The following is a 12,165-nucleotide window of genomic DNA, read 5'->3' on the forward strand; positions in this document are numbered from 1 at the left end:
AGACATTTTGTTTTCATGAATTAGAAGACTCAATATTGTCAGGAGGACAATGCTACCCAGAGTGAGCTGCAGATTCAATACAATTCCTATCAGAATCTCAGTGACATTTTTGCAGTAAAAGAGAAATCTGTCCTAAAATTTGTATTGAATCTCATGACTCTAAATAGAGAAACAACTTTGAAGAGGAAGAATGAAGCTGGAGGGACTCACACTTCCTGATTTCAACATTTATTACAAAGCCTCAGTAACCAATACAGTGTGGTACTAGCATAATGAAAGACATAGAAATTAATGCAATAGAACAGAGAGCCCAGAAAGAAATACTTGCATATATGGCCAAATGATTTTCATCGAGTGTGCCAAGATCGTTCAATGGGGAAAGGACAGCGTTCTCACCATACGATGTTGGGAAAGCTGGATATCCAAGGGCAAGAATGAATGGAACCTTTACCTAACACCATATACCTAACCCACAATGAATCAAAGATCTAAATATAAGAACAAAAACTGTACAATTCTTAGAAGAAAACATAGGAGAAAACCTTAATGATATTGGATTTCACAATGATTTCTTGGTTGTGACAACAAAAGCATAGGCAACAAATAAAATGGATAAATTGGACTTCATAAAAATCAAAACCTTTTATATATCGAAGAACATTATCAAGAAAGTAAAAATGCAACCCATGAAATGAGAAAAATATTTGCAAATTATAAGTGTGAAATTAATTTCCAGAATACATGAGAAACTACAAGTCAAAAACAGCAAACATCCAAAAATCCAATTAAAAAATGAACAAAGGGCCGGGCACGGTGGCTCAAGCTTGTAATCCCAGCACTTTGGGAGGCCGAGATGGGCGGATCACGAGGTCAGGAGATCGAGACCATCCTGGCTAACACAGTGAAACCCCGTCTCTACTAAAAATACAAAAAACTAGCTGGGCGAGGTGGTGGGCATCTGTAGTCCCAGCTACTCTGGAGGCTGAGACAGGAGAATGGCGTAAACCCGAGAGGCAGAGCTTGCAGTGAGCTGAGATCCGGCCACTGCACTCCAGCCTGGGCGACAGAGTGAGACTCCGTCTCAAAAAAAAAAAAAAAAAAAAAAAAAAAAAAAAATTAACAAAGGATTAAAATAGAGTTTTCTCCAAGGAAGATATACAAATATCCAATAAGCCCATGCAAAGTTCCTCAGCGTCACGAATACTTAGAGATATGCAAATCAAAACCACAGTGTTGCACCACCTCACACACTTAAGGATGGCTTTGATAAACAACAACAATGACAGCAACACAAAACAACAAGTCTTTTCAAATAGGTGGAAAAATTGGAGCTCTAGTACATTGCTGATGAGAATGGGAAATGTTATAGCCACTGTAAAAAGTGGTGTGGCTGTTTCTCAAGAAATTAAACAATAAATTACCATTTGATCCAGCAATTCCACTTCTGGACATACTCCCTATAGAATTGAAAGAAATTTGAACAAATATTTGCACACTGATATTCAGAGAAACATTACTCACAATAGCCAAAAAATGGAAACAACGGAAAAGTCCATTGAAAGATAAGTGGGTAGGCAAATGAGGTATATCTATACATCGAAAAATGTTATTTAACCTTAAAAAGGAATAAAATTCTAATACATCATGCAAAATGGATGAACCTTGAAGACATTATGCTAACTGAAATAAGCCAGACACAAAAGGATAATTATTATATAATTCCATTTATGAAAGATAGAATAGCCAGTTATGTAGAGACAGAAACTAGCATGGTGGATGCTAAGAGTTAGGGGGAGAAGGAGTGAGAGTTACTGTTTATTGGGTACAGAGGTTTAATATGGTAAAAGGAAAAAGTTCTGGAAATGGATAGTGTGATGGTTACACAACACTAAGTTGCACACTTAAAAATAGTTAATGATAAGTCTTATAATAGATATATAAAGTGTCCTGGTAGTCTTACACTCTATAAATACATTTTTTTTGGCATTGCCCCTTTCCTGCCATGCAGAGGCCCAGAGGTGAATCTCCCTATTTCTCCAAGTGTGCATCACTTACTATCCTCTGTGCTGTGTCCCACGTGCTGTGCGCACAGCCTCATACAGCCTGTGACTTCAGAGCCAGGACACAGCTCAAGGGTCTGCCCCAAGGCTCCCTCTCGTCTTGTTTCCCTGCAGCCTTGGCTTATCTTCAACTGGCAGCTCGATTTATCCGAATTCAGGACAGGCCACCAGGGCTCTTTCTCCATACATGCTGGTCCCACCCTAGGTGGAGTCAGGCAGGGCCAGTCACTGGAGAAGCCCGGAGCAGAGCAGGGAGCAGTCTGAGCTGCTCCTCTCAGCCAAGGGACTTCCTCCTCTCATTTGGGGGAAAAATGTGAAAAATTTGGGGAAAAATGTTTCAAAGCCTCAGATATTCCTTGTAGCTCATGGAGTAGGTGAAAGAAACAAAGATGTGGCAGAAAGGTATGTGTTGGTGACACTGAGAAGCAACCTGACCTTGAGGACTCTCCTTCATGTCCCTCTGTGAAGCCTCTTCCAACACAGGGCTCAGGGCTGAAAAAGCCCCCTCCCCACCCTTCTTAGACTGAATACAAAGTCAGCCATTAGAAAACAGGAAAACAAGGAGAAGAGAGTCTGTAGAGACAAATTGGGAGGGTTCAAGAGGAGAATTTAGGATTTGCTTCTGCCCATGGGACACAGACTGGGAATAAAAATGTTTTCCTGACTCTTCTCTGAAAGCCAGATAGACTCCACCTAAAGCCCTATTGCCAATGATGCAGGGATCCACTTACCTGAGACTCTGATCGTCTCTAATGTGGAACGTTCGCTGCCAGTGGCTGAGTTACGAGCACAGCAACGATAGAGCCCGCTATGCTTTGTAGTAATTTTGGGGATATAGAGCCTTGGTCCTGATTGCAGAAACTTCCCATTTATCATCCAAGTATACTCTGCCGGTGGATTAGAGTACGCGAAGCATGACAAGTAGAGGTTTTCTCCTGAACGGTAGTCGATCAATGAAGGGAAAATCCTGGGGACGTCTGGACCATCTGGAGTAAAGGGAATAAAGCCACAGGTGATGTCATCCAAGGGAAGGGGATGCTCCTGATCTCTTAAATTGACACAGTGTCCCCCTGAGCCAAGACACACCCTTAAGTCCCAGCCAAACCCCTTCTGTGTTCACTGAGCCAAGGCCTGAGGTATTCACCTGTTTCTCCCATCACAGGTTGTAGACCCCAAGTCTCCCATGACAAGAGCATCCCCTCCCCTTATATTCTTGGTTAAGGCTGTGCCTACCCAGGTTTTCCCAGGGCAGGGAGTCATGTCCCCCTCGGGTGTCCAGAAATAAAATTGTCTGTACTTGGACCTTAGATAGACTGAGATGTCTGGTCTCTGGTCGTTTGGATTTAAGCTGGTGGCCTGGCCCACAGAGGAAACAAAGATATAGAGGACATCCAGGGTGACTGGTCACTGCAGATGCTACCAACTTGGTCCCATATTTCACATTCATAGGTTCCTGTGCCATTTCTTGTGACATTGGGTACAATGAGGATCCTGTTTTCACCGAGTTGCTTTAGCCTGGGACTGACCGGGAGGCTCTGACCATTTCCCCACCACATGTAGGTGTAGCCCTGAGTCTTAGGTTCACAAGTTAAGGCTACAGAATTCTTATTCTCCATGGGGTTGAAGTTTTTGCTGGTGATGTAGGGCTTGGGCAGCTCTGCTGTGTGGACAACAGAGAGAAGATTGTCCGGTGTGGCACCTTTGATTCCTCCACAGGCATCCTTCAATCAGAGTTGGCATCCCCCACCTCTCAGCCCTCCTGAGTCCTTGAAAGTCAACAGCTGGTGCATGTGTCACAAGACAGATGCATGATGATCTAAGGGCTCAAAGACTGTGAGGCTGCCTGCTCTGTCTTAGGGAAGCACAGACTTTCTCAAGTGTGAATTGAGTAGCAGTGTTGGGTCATGGACAGACACATCAGTGGGAGTCACAGGCCCAGGTACCCTTTCCAGTCCCTCTCTAATCAACTGACCAGCTGGCTCACCTTGGGTTCCTTACCTGGAATGTACAACTGCTGTGCCCCTTCCAAATTCCATCCTACTTTGCCCCTCTAGATGTGATTTCTCTGCAGTTTCCATTTCCAAGGATATTCTGGAGATGAGTAATAATGGGACTTCCCATTGTCCTCAAATCCTGAAGATACTGAGCAGCCTGGCCTGGGACTGGATGTTTCAGCAGAAATAAGACAGGGGAGACCAGAGTCAAGCCTTGAGGTCAGTTCAGTCATCAGGCAGTGGAGGCACAAGGTGGGGCAGTTTTCTGCAGGTGTTTCATGATGACTTACTTGAGCCAGTGACCTCCAAAGATAGAGCAGAGTGCAAGGAGTGATCTAGAAAGAGTGAAGGGGACAGGCAAGAGCTAGTGGCTTGGGAGCAGAACCATGTTCCCTGTTTTGGGTTCTTTAAGTTTCTTCTCCTTCTGCAGAGGACAGGTGAGGACTATGTGGATCTTTCCAGAAACACATGTGGACATTTGTAAATGCAGAACTGACTGGTGGAAAGGGTGGGAATGAACTGCTGGAAATCTAGTACTCATGGATCATGTGTGTTTGATGGATATGAGACAAATTTGGGGAGAAGTTTTGCAAATATTTTCTTTCATTAAACACTCTACTCTCCGATTCCATTTGTTTTACTACTCTAGGGACCTCATGTAAGTGGATTCCAGAGTGAATCTGAGAAGTGACTGCTGGTTGCCAGGAGCTGAGACTGGGAAGAATCAGAAGTTGTTCATGGGTGTGCAATTTGAGTTATGCAAGACGGGGAGGTTCTAGAGATCTGCTGTACAGCTTGATGCCTACAATTCTCACAAATTGAGTATTTCTTATGCATAAGACTGAGGACAAAAAGTGTTTTGGATTTCTGACATTTCTTGATTCTGAAATATTTGTCATATAGTTACTGGTTTGGCATCCCAAATCTGAAGGATTCAAAATCTGAAATGCTCCAGTGAACATTTCTTTTCAGCATCAGATTAGTATGCCAAAGTGGGAGGTGATAAGCCAAACAAATTCTTGCCTTTTTTTTTTTTTTTCTCTCACTACGTTTCTAGCTTGGTGATTAGTTTTTGGGCAATTCCATATTGGCCATGCTGCACTCGTGTATTTTTGAGGGATTTGGGATGTGAGAGAGGCTGATTGCTATTTTCTATGTCATCAAAAGTTTCCACCTTTTCATGGTTGCATCTTTTTCTCAGTGTCTTTCTTGTGGCCATCATTAATAAGAGCCTGTCAGGTCAGATTTTGGACAGATTTTTGTAATTCTGCAAAAAATGTTACTGGGATTCTGGTAGCGGATGTGTTGAATCTGGAGCTCAATTTGAGTAGTATTGTCTTACTAACAATATTGATTCTTCCAATTCGCGAGAATGAAATGTCTTTCCATGTATTGATGTCGTGTTTAATTTCTTTCAGTAATGTTTTGTTGTTTTCAGGGTATAACCCTTAGACCTTTTTGGTTAAACTTATTCCAAAATATTTTATTCCTTTTGATGTTAATGTGAATGGAAGTTCTTTTCTGAATTTTCTTTCACATTGTTCATTGTTAGTGTATAGTCTAAAGAATGATCTAAAATGAGTGAAGGATACATGCAAAAGCTGGTGGTTTTGGAGCAAAAACATATTCCCTGTCCTGGGATTTTGATTTTCCCTCTCCCTTTGCAGAGGGCATGTGGCTCTTCCCTGATAGCCAGATAGGCTTCACTGGAAAACATATTGCCAATGCTCCAGGGATCCACTTACCAGGGACTATGATCTTCTTGATTATGAAATTTGTTCCACCAGTGGCTGAGTTATGCATGAAACAGATATAGACCCCTCTATATGTTTTAGTGGTTTGGGGGATAAAGAACACTTGTGCTGATTGCTGGAACTTCCCATCAGTCAGCCAAGAATGCTGTGCCAGTGGGTGAGAGTCTGTGAGGCAGGAGAGCTTGGGGACTCCCCTGTGTGGTAATAGGTGTATGAAGAAGAAATGGTGGGGGTATCCAGGCCATCTGGAGCAAAGAGAAGAAATCACAGGAGATGTTGTCAGAGGGAAGGGAAAATCCTGGTCTGTGGAAGGGCCACAGTGACCCTGTGAGCTAAGTCACAACACTGAAGTCCCAGTCAAATCCCTGCTGTGTTCGCTGATCTGGAGCCTGAGACATCCACCCATTTCTCCCATCATAAGCTGTGGACCATGATTCTCCCATGACAGTAGCAGCCTTTTCTTGTTGTTGATCAAGCCTAAGCCTACTCTTAGTACTCATGGCCAGCTTTGATGTCCAGGAGTAAAAGTGTCTGTATTGGACCTGAGAGGGACTGGGAGGCCTGGCCTCTGGCCATGTGTATTTGGGATGGCAGCCTGGCTCACAGAGGAACAGAAGATACTCACAGAGGAGATTCAGGGTGACTGGGTCACTGCGGCTGGCACTCACTGGATTCTTCATTTCACATTCATAGGGTCCTGCAGTATCCTTTGTGACAACAAATAGAGTGAGGGTCCTGTTGTTTTTGGACAGCTGCAACGTGCGACTGTTACGGAGGCTCTGACCATTTATCCACCACCGGTAGCTTGTGTCCTGAGTGTCAGGATCACAGGATAAGATGACAGTCTCCACGGCCTCCCTGGGGTTTAAGTTGCTGCTGGAGATGGAGGGCTTGGGAGTCTCCACTGTGCAGATAACAGAGAGAAGGTTGCCCTGTGTTGCACCTTTGATGCCTCCAAAGACATACAGGGATGGCCTTTCCCAACTCTCAGCCCACACAAGTCCTTAAAAGCCCATGGCAGTTGTGTGTGTGTTACAAGACGGATGGCAATATGAGGGCTCAGAGATTGTGAGGCTGCCTGCTTTATGTGGGAGAAACACAGACTTTCTCAAGTGTGAATTGAGCAGCATCATTGGGTCATGGAAAGATATGGGACCAGCAGTCACAGCCCCTGGTGCCTCTGTGAGTCCCTCCCTCTCCAACTGCCTGTCTGGCTCACCTTGTGTTCCTCACCTGGAGCATGCAGTACTGGAATCGTCTTAGTTTCAGTCTTACTTTGCCCCCCAAGGTATGTTTTCTCTGCAGCTTCCCTTTCCAAGGATATCCTAGATATAGATGATGGAACTTCCCATTGTCCTTAAACCCTTTGTGTACTCATTGTTGGACGAAGGCTAGGCTAACCATGGGAGGAATTTAGTGTATGGTTTAACTTTGAAGCAAGAATAATAGTTTCTCCCTAAAACTAATACCCTTATTTTGCCCAGGGATTGCCTTTAAAACTGGTGAAGACCATGAGAGTAAGATTATAGGAGGGAACTGAATTCTGCTAAAATGTAGGCACAGTTTCTATAATCCCTTACTTATCAAATGTTATTTGGTCAGAGTTTACAAAATTTGTAACTAATTGCTGCTCTAGATAACATCACTATTGTAGAACCTGAGATTGGTCTTTTGAGATGTTTCTCATTCTTTGCATTCTGGTAACCCACTGATCTCATCCATACCCATGACTAAAGGCTCTGCCAGTCATGTGGTCCCCACCTAGAGATGGATTCAAGCGCAAACAGATCATTTCCCTCCGCCCGCATGATTCCATCCGCAAACAATCAGCAGTACCCATTTTTTACTCCTGTGTCCCTGAAACTATCCTTGAAAATCTCTAACCCCTGATCCACTAGGGAGGCTGATTTGAGTAATAATAAACCTCCGTCGTCCTGTTTGGCAGACTTGGAGTCATTAAAATCTTCATTTACTGCAAATCACCATCTGGATCAATTGGTTTTGTTTGTGCAGGAGGCCAGAAAAACTTGTCTGGGAATTATAAGAGTGGATGGAGGAGTTGTCTATCCCTGTCCCACGGTCTTGTCCACAGAACAACCTCACAAAGGGAAAGAGCTCTGGATGGGGATACAGTGGAAGCTTATTCTCTTAGGGACCTGGGGACATTAGCTCAAGATGAAGCCTGGCAGGAGTGGCAACTCCAGGTGATTTCTGCACATTTCCCATTTCCTGGGAGGTGGGCCATTCCACAGTGTTAGCAGGAAGGGAATAGAACAGTCAGCCTAGTTAGAGGGAGTGTCTGGGGAAGGGCTAGGAGTGGAGGAAGAAGCTGTGCAGGGCAGGGCTTGCCAGTTAGAATGAAGTGGGAGGAAGATGAGGGACACAGAGAAGCAGAGAGAGGTAGAGACAGCATGGCAGTGAACAGTGGGGGCTACAGTGACTTCAGAGACCCCAGGGACTAGGTGTCCCCATTTCCACAGTCCAGGACTAGGGAGCCCTGAAAACCTTCCAGTGCCCAAGGAACTTCAGAGTTACATGAGGTGGAGTGTCTTTAATGGCAAGAGTTAGTAGGGGGATGAAACATGGGCGTCAGCCTCTGAAGGAGAAGGGACAGGTGTGGCTAGAACCTCTTAGGATTCTACATGTGAGATCCAGTCTCTAAAGAGGTTATGAATCACTCATTTCTTCATTCAATTCCTTCATTTGTTATGTGAGAGCACCTGACTGTGTGTCTCTCACTGGACTTGAGCTGGTGCAGGGCATGAGTGGGAAAGAATACAAGCTCCTCTCCTTTATCTTGTCATGCCAGTGACATGGACACTTTGGGAAACACAGGATTTCAGGTCCAGTGATAGGGCTGAAGATCTGAGGGGGAGGCCTGGACATATTTTGCACTGACTCTGACAGTTGAGGCAGGTGATTTAGTTTGGAGAACAGACTAATCAGCTGACCATTTGCTCTCACTCCTCTGAGGTTTGGATGCCTAAGAAGAGAGGATTTGAACCAATAAATGACTATGGGGTCCTCGAAACCCAATAAGCCCTCACTTCTGGTGGAGGAGAGGATGGGCCTGTGGCTGCAGACAGACCTCATGTGACCCTGATCTGCCTTTTGTGTTTGTGTGACTCTGGTTCAGTGACTGTGCCTTCCTGTGCCTCAGTTTTCTCTCAGTCAAATAAGCTAAATGGCAAATGGACTGTGACTTTTTGTGCTATCTGTGAATAAATTGTAAATTCTTCACAGTCACCTGACCTAATGCTTGGCACAGTGGAAGTGTTCACACAAACAGTATTTATTATTATTCACTTCCATGAGAGAGCACCTTTAGGTCAGATCCCTGTGGACAAGCTGCTGCCAGGTACATTTTCTCTCTTCTGTTTCTGCTTCTGGGGACATTAGACTTTCTATGGAGTGTCCTAAGCCTCACAAGGCAGTTGGCTGATGGCCTACAAAGCTTGTCTTTCTGTCCTCTCCACTCTGAGTCTCAGGTGAAGAAAGTTCTGTCCTTGCCCAGATGAGGCTCTGAGGGCTGAGCCCTGGCAGTGAGCAGCTCCAGGAGACACAGTCCTCAGACAACTGGTAAATCCTTGGTCCCAGTAAGCCCTGCCACAACCCAGCCATGGCACAGGCTCCTCAGCTTTATCTGGAGTAAGGATTTAGGGACAGGGGTCTGGGGTTGAGGCTTCTTGGGCTGAGCTTCTCTGAGAGTATCTCAGGGGTCCTCTTTGGCAAAGCCCTGCTCAGTTCTCCAGGGTCTTTCTCAGGGTCAAGTTTATGAAGAGGACATGAGGTGCTTGGCTGAGACTGATCTCCTCCTGCTGAGCACCCTCCCCCCCCATCAGACTGTCCTTCCTGTGCAGCAAGTGTCTGCAGGGTCTGGAGGCAGGAAAGGAATTCTGATCTGCTGAAGTTTGTCTCCTCTGTGTGTATCCTGCACTAAATGCCAAAACCCCAACATGGGACATAATGCAGAGTGGGACACAGCCACAGTCTAGGCCTGACAGTCCTGTGTGTGCAAAGTAGAAGTGACCCCGCTCCCCCACACCCAGGGATCATATGGAATCACTCACGGTATAAGGTGTAATGTCCAGTTTCTCCTTCAGTCCTATCACCTCGCTTTATGATTTCTATGGTGTAGGATCCTGTGTCCTTCCGGGTGACATTCTGGATCAGCAGGGATGCATTGGAATATACTGTTTCTCGTCCACTGTATGCAGGCCCAAATATAATTGTTTCAGCGTCTATTACATATGATGTAACGTAAAGGTGGAGGTCCGTTTTTTGCCCTTTGTATCAGATGTAGCCAGTAAGATTCTGGGGCAAATTGTGGACAAGTAGAAGAACATCGTTCCCCTCGGAAACTTTGGTTGGCTGGGCTTCAATTGTGACTTGAGCAGTGGTGGGTGGGTTCCAGAAGATTAAAAGTGATGCTAGGAGGTGGAGAGCGCATCAGTCAATATTGAGACCTATGTATGGGGGTGAAAGCATTGAGCCCTGGGTCCTGAGAAGATTTCTTCAATTATCAGCCTTGAAGATACACACACACCCCAGTAGGACAGTAGGACACACACACACCCCTTTGTGTCTGTGTGTGTGTTTGCGTGTGTGTGTGTTTGTGTGTGTGTGTGTCCTACTATCCTACTGGGTGAAAGTCAGCAACATGACCCCCATTCCTTCAACCCTTCTGACCTTGGCATTTTTCTGTTTGGAATCCTCTTCCCCAGGGATCTTCATGGCTCCCTCCACAACACCCTCAGGTCCTGCTCACATCAGGGCATCCTTAGACTTCTTTCCTGACACCTCCTTCAGAGACCCTGGGTCTTCCCTTTCTGACCTTTCCCTGCTCTGCTCCCTCCAGAGCACTTGTCAACACCTGACCTCACATTCTAGATCTCTTTGCATGTCTGTCTTCCTCCCCATGACAGTGTGAGCTCCGCAAGGACAGGGACTTTTATGATCTTGGTTGCACCCCAGTGCCTGGGACAGGCTGCAGACTTTTGTAGATGTGAGAGTTCCCAGGGCCCTCCATGCCTGGGTTGTTTCTTTTATTCTTTCCCCAATTGTTGAGGTTTTTTGCTGAGGACAATGTTTCATGCCCTGTTTATATTTTCATTTGAAGTGTCATCTGATAATAGTTATTATCATTTTACAAAATGTGGTGTCCGGTGCTGATTAACCTGGAAAACAGAACACTTGAGATTTTCCTACCTCTTACCAATTCCGGTTCAATGTCATTTTCCTGTTTTAGCCCCTGTCCCTCTCTGGTGTATTTTCCCCTATCCAGGCTCCAACAGAGCCTTCTTTCCTGTTTTTTGTTTTTTCTTTCTTTCTTTCTTTCTTTTTTGAGACGGAATCTCGTACTCTCTCCCAGGGTGACATGCAGTGGCACCATCTCGGCTCCCTGCCACCTCTGCCTCCCAGGGTCATGCAAACCTCGTGCCTCAGCCTCCCGAGCAGCTAGGATTACAGGAGCATATCACCACACCTGGTTAACTTTTTTGTATTTTTAGCAGAGACGGGGCTTCACTGTGTTGACCAGACTGGTATTGAACTCCTGGACTCATGATCCGCCCACCTCAGCCTCCCAAAGTGCTGGCTTCTTTTATTTCTTAGAACCCCATCCTCTCCAGGAAACCCCATTCAATCATTCTGCTTCCTCCTCCTGTCCTCTCCCAGGAAGTTCTCTCCTCACCTGTGAGCAGGAGCTCCTTCCAGGTGATGTGCAGTGTGCAGGGAGGGGCTGAGAGGCTCCCCATGGCTTGTGCCGCCTGCGTGTTCTCCTCTGTGGAGATGAGCCTGGGATCCAGAAACTTTCTGAGCACGGCTGTCAGCTGTGCTGTCCTTCCTCCTTCTGTGCTGAGCCTCTTCCCGGGGCAGGAGCACCTCTCAGGCTCATGGGCAGGGTCTGTGCCCAGGACACCTCTCTGTTCCCTCCCCTCTCAGTCCTGCCTCCTTGTCCCTCCTTCTCTATTTCCTTTTGTCTGTGTGTCAGGTCCCTGGGAATTGTGGAGGCCTCTGTCTTTTTCAGCAGTGATTCTGTCACCAATCCTCAACACACACTGTGTGCAGAAACATAAACACACACACAAAAGAGACACACGCAGACACACACATACCCTGTATGTTGGAGCACAGTTCTGGGCCTCAGCCTCCTGCTGTCCCCATGGGTCTGGGTCTGGATGCACATTTGCACCCTTTGCCCTCTTGCTGGAGCTGTACCAGGTCCCTGTCACAGGGACACCCCATTGTGCTGTGGGTGAGTTCTGTGTCGCCTGGTGACAGGAACCCTTCCTTTCTTTAATTGTGTCTAGCTTGGCTGCAGCTTCCAAGGATAGACATTCTGGACCCGGGTGTCCC

At 45.9% G+C, this 12,165-nt stretch overlaps 1 pseudogene across 1 annotated transcript; it reads right to left on the reverse strand.

The window, feature by feature from the left end:
* Positions 1 to 2,546: 2,546 nt before the first annotated feature.
* Positions 2,547 to 11,729, reverse strand: LOC101017623 (annotated as a pseudogene). The gene is made up of 4 exons (XR_004181298.1): positions 11,501 to 11,729; positions 9,879 to 10,238; positions 6,434 to 6,712; positions 2,547 to 3,046 (listed from the first exon to the last, which is right to left on the reverse strand). The product of XR_004181298.1 is annotated as a pregnancy-specific beta-1-glycoprotein 2-like (transcript).
* Positions 11,730 to 12,165: the final 436 nt, after the last annotated feature.

The sequence above is a fragment of the Papio anubis genome, unplaced genomic scaffold, assembly GCF_008728515.1.
Source record: "Papio anubis isolate 15944 unplaced genomic scaffold, Panubis1.0 scaffold152, whole genome shotgun sequence".
In the NCBI taxonomy this organism is placed as follows: Eukaryota; Metazoa; Chordata; class Mammalia; order Primates; family Cercopithecidae; genus Papio; species Papio anubis.